Raw genomic sequence first — 7,328 nt, forward strand, 5'->3', positions numbered from 1 at the left:
TTAATTTTTTGGTCCTATCTTAGTAAACCATATAATTGTCTGATTCAAAATGGTCAATATAAGTCCTTTTCATCTTACTAATGCCTAGGATATCAATTTGTATGTGTTCAATTTCATTATTATTTTTTAACCAAGAAGTACTTTAATCATTTTTTTTCTTAGGGGGAAAAAAAATTTCAGACACTTAACAGTTCACAACATTTCAACAAAGTACTGGTTGAGAGCAGTTTCCAGAAGATAGGTAATTCTAGAGCTAATAGGAAACATTGGTATCTTGCTTCACTACAAATGCAGGCTGCTAAGCCAATATCAGAACCCAATAGAATTGGCACTTGTTCCTCTAGAGTTTAGTTTCTTCCTGCAGTCTCCCTATATCCCACAGAAATGCTACATGTAATGTACAGTAACAGCTAACTTAGGCTCCAAGTCTTCCCCTTAAATAGGAAAGGAGATGAAGAGAGGGTCACTCCTGAGTATCTATGCTTTCTTCTTCCTCTCCTTGAGGTGTTTCTTCTGTATTCTCCTCTTCCTCTTCTTCCTTTTTCTCTGGCAGCTTCTTATAAGCTTTCTCTGAATATGTCACGATCACTCCATTCTGGGTAGATCCAAGGATCTTCCTGAAGTCTCCATGTGAGAGGATTCGAACCAGAGTTTGATCTGTGTAGCAGACCATGGCCTGCTATTCCAGGGTCATGACTGTGTGGACTCTGAAGTTGCCACTTTCACAGAGATCCGTGATACCCACTGAATCCTGCAGGAACAATCCTGAAGCCAGAATCTGTAATCAATGCCTGAAATACAATGGAGGGGTAGGGGGCAGGCACAAAACAATTTACAACCAGCCCAAACCCGACAAAGCAGACTCTAACTGTATGCCTCTTAAGGGCCAAAGACTCTCTAGTGGGGTTGTTCATCACAGCATAATGCCCTAGTAGGTCAAGAATACAAGGTATAAGAGGTGGGTTCAAAGCCAGGAGAAGGAATCCTCAAATCCTTCAGCAGTCTAATGAGAGCTTTAACTGTGGACAGAGAAGCATTTCCCTCAGTTTGCCAGATAGCTGCTAAGGCACTCTGCAGTACCTCGATATCCAAATACACTTCTGGATCTAGTTTTCACAGATTAGGTGGTACTGTTGTAATAAGAGTCTTCATGGTACCATCAGAAGAACTGATCTCAAAGCCAGTTTCACTGGTCAGCATGGTCAAAACTTCAGAAGGATCCCGTGTTGTTAGGCTTTCCACACTTTGTCTCAAGGCAGCAATGGCTTCCAATATTGGAAGAATCTTTAGGATTACCACCAGGTCAGCCACATTGTGTCCTGTACTCATCGTTCCCTTTTTATATGTTCCTACCTGTCACACTTATTCAATTTACACTTCAAATGTCCCTGGGGCACAGTCAAATTGTCAATTACATTGTTTATTTTTGTCACCAGAGAAAGGATAGAAGCCTGTTCAGCAGAATTGGGAGCAAGGTCTTGATTCCTCTTAGCAAGGTTTCATTGATGGATGTTTCATCAGGTGCTGGCTTGCTTGACTTGGGAAAAAGCCATCTCACACAAATAGAAGTCAAATGGGATGTGAGGCACAAAGGGCCTAAATCCAGCTCCTGGGCCTCCTCTGGAGCCAAAGCGCTCACCCTGACCTAGGCCTCTGTCAGCCCTCATGGCATGTTAAATCCCGAATAATGGAGCTCATTCCATTTTTGATGACTTCCAGATTTCCTAGAGTCATATTTCATACATTCCATGTTCTGATTATTAATGGATGTTTGCAGCTGTTTCTTCTCATTTTGAATTGTGCCCATCAGAAAATGAAGGTCCCAAAAGCTTTGCTCCTTCCACATCATTAAGGTTGATTCTTATTTGAGGAGGCTGCTCTTCTCCAATGATATTTTCAGTGCCTTCCAACCTAAGGAGCTCATCTTCCAGCACTATATCTAACAATGTTCCACTGCTATTTAGAAGGCTTATAGTTACTAACCTAAAGAAGGTCTGCCTTTCCTTCTTCCTAGTCTGTGTTAGTCTGGAAGTTCCACTGAAAACTTCCCTTAATTGGTGTCCCTGCTAGTATTTAAAATACTGGTGGCATAGCTTCTGGTATAAAATAAAGTTTTACTAAAGGTAATACAGGAGTCCTGGTGTGGTGCTGTGGGTTAATGCACCAGACTGTAAAGCCATTTGAACTGCGATGTCAGCAGTTCAAGCTCACAAGTCGCTCCTCGGAAATCCTATACAGGATCTCTATGGGTTGGAACCGACTTGATGGCACTTAACAACAACAACAAAGGTAATACAGAAATAGCTGCAATCAGACATTGACAGAGAAATTCCAGAGGTTCAAGTCAGATTTAGAAGAGGACGTGGAACAAAGGATATCATTGCTGATGTCCAATGAATCTTGGCTGAAAGCATAGAATATCAGAAAGATGTTTACCTGTGTTTTATTGACTATGCAAAGACTTTAGATTGTGTGGATGATGACAAGCTATGGACAAAATTGCAAAGCATGAGTATTCTGGAACACTTACTTGTGCTCATGAGGAATCTGTACCTGGAACAAGAAGCAGCTGTTTGAACAAAAACACGGGAACACTGAATGCTTTAAAATTAAGAAAGATGTGCGACAAGGTTGTATTCTTTCAGCATACTTATTCAACCTGTGTGCTGAGCAAATAATCTGAGAAGCTAGGTTATATGAAGAAAAATGTGGCATCAGGATTGAAGGAAGACTCATTAACAACCTGCGATATGCAGGTGATACAACCTTGCTTGCTGAAAGTGAAGAGGACTTAAAATACTTGCTGATTAAGATCAAAGAACACAGCCTTAGGTATGGATTGCATCTCAATGTAAAGAAAACAAAAATCCTCACCACTGGACCAATAAACAACATTCCTATCAATGGAGAAAAGATTGAAGTTGTCAAGAACTTCATTCTTCTTGGATCAACCATCAACACTCATGGAAGCAGCAGCCAAGAAATCAAACGACGAATTGCGTGAGGCAAATCTGCTGCACAAGACCATTTTAAGGTGTTGAAGAGCAAAGATGTCAGCTTGAGGACTAAAGTGCACCTGAAACAATCCATGGTATTTTCAATCACCTCAGATGCATGCAAAAACTGGACAGTGAATAAAGAAGACCGTGGAAGAATTGATACATTTGAGTTATGGTGTTGGAGAAGAATATTGAAAATACCATGGGCTGCCAAAAGAACAAACAGATCTGTGTTGAAGGAAGTGCAGCCGGAGTGCTCCTTGGAGGTCAGGATGGCCAAACTTTGTCTCTCATACTTCAGGCATATTGTCAGGAGGGAACAGTTGCTGGAGAAGGATACCATGTTTGGTAAGGAAGACCGCCAGCGAGATGGATTGGCAAAGTGATAGCATCAGTGGGCTCAAGTGTGGCACCAATTGTGAGGTTGGCCCAGGACCTGGAAGTATTTCGTTCTGTTGTGCATAGATAGGGTCACTATGAGTCAGTAACGACTCGATGGCACCTAACAACAATAAGCTTCTAGCATCACAGCAACACACAAATCACTATTGTAGGTTAAACTGACAGACCAGTGGTGGACCACAGACAGAGAGGTTAGGATCTAAGATTTACAATGCATATTTTTGGAAGAAGACCCCCTACATGATGAGTTGACACAATGGTAGCAGCTGTGGGTTCAAGCATAGCAATGATTGTGAGGACCAGGCAGTCTTTCATTCTGTTGTGCATAGGGTTTCTATGAGTCAGAATCAACTCAATGGCACCTAACAGCAACATTTAATTCATAATAACTGCTACATTCACTCTGGTAGTGTAGAGTACGAATCGGGGTGCTATCCTCAAAGTCAGTAGTTTGAAATTACCAGATGTTCTTTGGGAAAAAGATGAGGCTTTTTGCTCCTGTGGAGATTTACAGCCTTGGAAACCCTATGCTGGGTCGCTATGAGTTAGAACCGACTCCACGGCATACCACCACCACCACTTGTATTTTGCAGGATAAAAATGACATTTTCTGCTCCCATAAAGATTTACAGCCTTGGGAACATTATACAGGGTCCCTCTGAGTTGGAACCAACTCAGTGGTACACAACCACCACTTCTATTTTAATAGCCATTTCTGAAATGTTTTATTTAATTTTAATTAGTTCCTAAGTTCTGCTACCTCATTTCTCAGTTTTTCTAATTCTGATGTGTGTAGTCATTTTCTATATAATGTATTTCACTGGTTTTTAGCTCATTTTATCAAGTTAAATTTTTTATTTGTTTTGTAAGCATGTTTTTCTGATATGCTTTCATTGTTGAAATGTTACTCTGATGTATGTAGTTATTTTCTATATAATGTATTTCACTAGTTTTTTAGCTCATTTTATCAAGTTGAATTTTTTATCTGTTTTGTAAGCATGTTTTCCGGATATGCTTTCATTGTTGAAATGTTACTCTTTCCTTATTCTCTTTTTTCTTAGAATAATTTAATATTGGATTTGAACATAACACTATTCTATTGCACATTTTTATGTGAATTTAGTTTTCTTTTATGACAGAAGGCTGAGTCAGGATAACTTTCACATCTCACTAGAACTAGAACTCCCTTTTTTTGATGTCCTTACAAAGAATTTCTTTAACATGGCCCCATACTTTCTGAGATCTGTTTCTTCTGCTCTTTTATCTATACTTTATTTTTTTGTTGTTGGTTTGTTTTTTTGGTACCGTATCCTGCTCAATTTGGATTTCACTCTCAGAAGTGTATGCTAGATATGAGATTTTCTCCCTCAAAGGAGCTTTGTAATTTTGAAAGTTCACAAAAGCAAGACTGTTTCAACTCCACCTTCATTGGAGTGTGAAAACTTTCCCTGTTTCATAACTGTTCTTAATGTGTCCACTCTGCTTTCCAGTGTGTACCTGTTAGAGCTATAGAGGTCTCCTGTTCTTAGATCTGGCAGTACACCTTTGTGCTATCCTGCACAGATATTGATATAACAAGAGCTTTTAGGTGTTGGTGATCCTCCTTCATCTGCTTACACTTTGGGATTCTGGAAGATGTTTGTTCACCTAGATTTTTTAAATATGTTGTTGACATTGATATTTTAATTTTACCATACAAATCACTATAACTTATATTGCAATTTTCCCCTCTAGAAGCAATATTTAAACCCATCAACTATTTTTTAATTTCTTCTTTCAAATGTCTGTCCTTTTTTTAATTCAGGCAAGGGAATTTGCAAAGATTTACAAACCTCAATGCCTCTACTACTATCTTACCATACTTCTCCCCATTTATCTATTTGCTCATTAGTTTGGTCACCAAATATTTTGATTCCTGAATTGGAATATCTTATGTCTCTTCAAATTCTCTTGGTGCTGTTAACTTTAGACTGATTGTTCAGTCCCAACTGCCATTGTAATCAACCAACTCTACTTAGGCTCCTATGATTCTGACAACTAGGGCTAATCATTCATTGTTGGGGGACGTCAGGAGTTCTCTCAATGACTACTTCTGTATAGCCATGCTGATTAGTCACATGCCCTGTGTTCTTCTGAACTTATAGAAAATACTATATCATGCAGCATGAAGCTTGGCTTCCCAAATGACTGCTAAAAGGATCACATATGGTACAAGACAGCTGACCCTTCATGGAGCAAACCATGACCAATGGGAAACAGAAAAAGAAGGACTCTGGGTAAATAGAATCCTTCCACCTTCTTCTTTCCATGGTCTAGGCTTATCATTGTTGTTATGTGCCATAAGTCTGTTCTGACTCAAAGAGACCCTAGGCACAGTAGAACAAAACACTGCTCAGTCCTGTACCATCCATAATTGCTATGTTTGAAACTATTATTGCTACCACTGTGTCAATCCATCTTATTGGGATCTTCCTCTTTTTCGTTGACCCTCCACTTAATTGAGCATGATATCCTTCTCCAGTGACTGGTTCTTCCTGACAACAAATCCAAAAGTCTCACCATCCTCACTTCTAGGGAGCATTCTTCTTACTTCTTCCAAAACAGATTTGTTTGTTCTTCTGGTAGTTCATGGTACTTTCAATATTCTTCTCCAACACCATTCAGATGTATTGATCCTTCTACAGTTTTCATTATTCATTGTCTGTCACATGAGGTGATTGAAATATCATGGCTTGGGTCAGGCACAGCTCAGTCCTCAAACAGACAGCCTTGAACACTTTCAAGAGATCTTTTGCAGCAGATTTGCCTAATGCAATATACTGTTTAATTTCTGCTTCCATGAATACTGATTATGTATCCAAGTAAAATAAAGTCTTAGACAACTTCAGTCTTTTCTCTGTTTATCATTATGCTATTTATTGGTCCAGTTGTAAGAAATTTTTTTCCCTTTACATTGAGGTGCAATCCATACTGATGACTGTAGTCTTTGATCTTCATCAATAAGCATTTTAAATCCTCTTCACTTCCAGCAAGCAAGGTTGTCATTTGCATATTGCAGATTGTTGAGTTGTCCTCTAATTCTGATTCTACATTATTCTTCATAGAATCCAGCTTCTCAGATTATTTGCTCAATATACAGATTGAATAAGTATGGTGAAACAATACAACCCTGGAACACACCTTTCCTGATTTTAAACCATTCATTATCCCCTTGTTCTGTTCAAACGTCTGCCTCTTTGTCTATGTGCAGGTTCCTCATGAGCACAATTCAGTATTTTATAATAAATACCCATTCTTCACAATGTTATCCATTATTTGTTATGATTCACATAGTCAAAGCCTTTTCATAGTCAGTAAAGCACAAGTAAACAGCTTTCTGCTACCAGTCAAGATCCATCTGATGTCAGTAATGCTATCCCACATTCCACGTCCACTTCTGAATCTGGCTTGAATTTCTGGCAGCTAGCTCTGGTAGCGTAGTGGTTACAAATCGGGCTGCGAACCTTAAGGTCAGCGGTTCAAAACTACCAGCTGCTCCGCGGGAGAAAGATGAGGCTTTCTACTCCCGTAAGGATTTACACCCTCGGAAACCCTGTACAGGGTCGCTATGGGTCGGAACCGACTCGACGGCACTTAACAACAACAACAACAACCTGTCAATGTACTACTGCAGCCATTTAAAGATTATCTTCAGCAAAATTTTACTTGCAAGTGAAATTAATGATAGATATTGTTCTATTATTCTCAAATTCTGTTGGGTCACTCTTCTTTGGAATGGGCATAATATGGATCTCTTTCGGTCAATTAGCCAGGTAGCTTGTCTTCCAAATTTCTTGGCATAGTTGAGTGAACATCTCCAGTGCTGTATCAGTTTGTTGAAATATTTCAATTTGTATTCTGTTAATTCCTGAAGCCTTGTTTTTCACC

At 39.2% G+C, this 7,328-nt stretch overlaps 1 pseudogene; it reads right to left on the bottom strand.

Moving 5' to 3' along the window:
* Positions 1-463: 463 nt before the first annotated feature.
* LOC102820733 lies at positions 464-1,667 on the bottom strand (annotated as a pseudogene).
* Positions 1,668-7,328: the final 5,661 nt, after the last annotated feature.

Source organism: Chrysochloris asiatica, unplaced genomic scaffold (assembly GCF_000296735.1).
Source record: "Chrysochloris asiatica unplaced genomic scaffold, ChrAsi1.0 scaffold00280, whole genome shotgun sequence".
Lineage (NCBI taxonomy): Eukaryota > Metazoa > Chordata > Mammalia > Afrosoricida > Chrysochloridae > Chrysochloris > Chrysochloris asiatica.